This window comes from Falco cherrug, chromosome 9 (genome assembly GCF_023634085.1).
Source record: "Falco cherrug isolate bFalChe1 chromosome 9, bFalChe1.pri, whole genome shotgun sequence".
Classification (NCBI taxonomy): Eukaryota; Metazoa; Chordata; class Aves; order Falconiformes; family Falconidae; genus Falco; species Falco cherrug.
The window spans coordinates 47,365,614-47,366,711 of NC_073705.1; positions in this window are offsets into that span (position 1 = coordinate 47,365,614).

Below are 1,098 nucleotides of genomic sequence, written 5' to 3' on the forward strand. Positions count from 1 at the left end.
GAGCAAGATGCGGACCCACTGCTGGAAGAAGAAAGCAGATGACAGCAATGCCCTTACTCTTTTTTTTTTTTTAGAGTACAGCAGCGACCTTTGTCCCTTTCTTTGTTCAACCTGGCAAAAATTATTAAACTCACTGAATCTCACAACATCCCTTGGCAAAAATCTCAGACTGCAAGAATCACAGGAACAAGTACATGAAGAAATAATGATGGTTTCATATGGATCATCTATTTTAGATACATGTGTGAAGAAATTACGTGGCACAGATATAACAGTTTCTGAAATATCAAAGAGGATGCCCATGTGCAATAGTAAGTATTGGCCATGATTTTGACAGGTCCCTCATAAAGAAGTGGCTCATGATTTAAAAAAAAACAACGGACACAGAGATGGCCTGTTTTGTTGGTTTTGGTAGATTACTATGTTCCTTTTTCTGTGGATGTGTACAGTTATGTAGTCATTAGTTGCACAAATGAACATTCAGAGCATTAAATACTAACAAGTGATTCTTTTGTACTTTATACAAGAATGAAGATCTAGCTCCAGCAATGTGTTTATGTAACTCCTTGACCCACTATTTCTTCTCTTTAATTCTATTTAATACCTCAAGTTGTTGGTTCAAACAACTGACAAAGTATAATCTGAAAAGCACCAATTTTTGTCACCCCAAATGTATAAAAATATATGGCTACATAAAATATGGAAAACATTTTCAAAAGGAGGATGTGTGAATTTCAAAGTTACAGAGCTAGATGTAACTTGCACATTAGATTATTGCTTCCCTTTGAGTTTATTAAAATAAAACGAGGTGTTAACAGGAACTCCACATAAAGCCCACTTGTGTTCACCTTCAGCTGCATTGCATCTGATACTCCCACAGAGACGTTCACAGTATAGCTGCTGCCAAAAAGGGACAAGGCCACTCTCTCCTCTCCACCCTTCACTTCCAGCCAGGCTTTCTCTGATCCTTGTTACATCAGCTTAGCTGTATCATGGATTACTACCAGGAGGGTAGTAGATCTAAAAGCCTTAAAATTTCTGACCAGGACTCTCCTCTATGTCTTTGTAACACGTTTCATCGCAAAAGTACATTAGAAC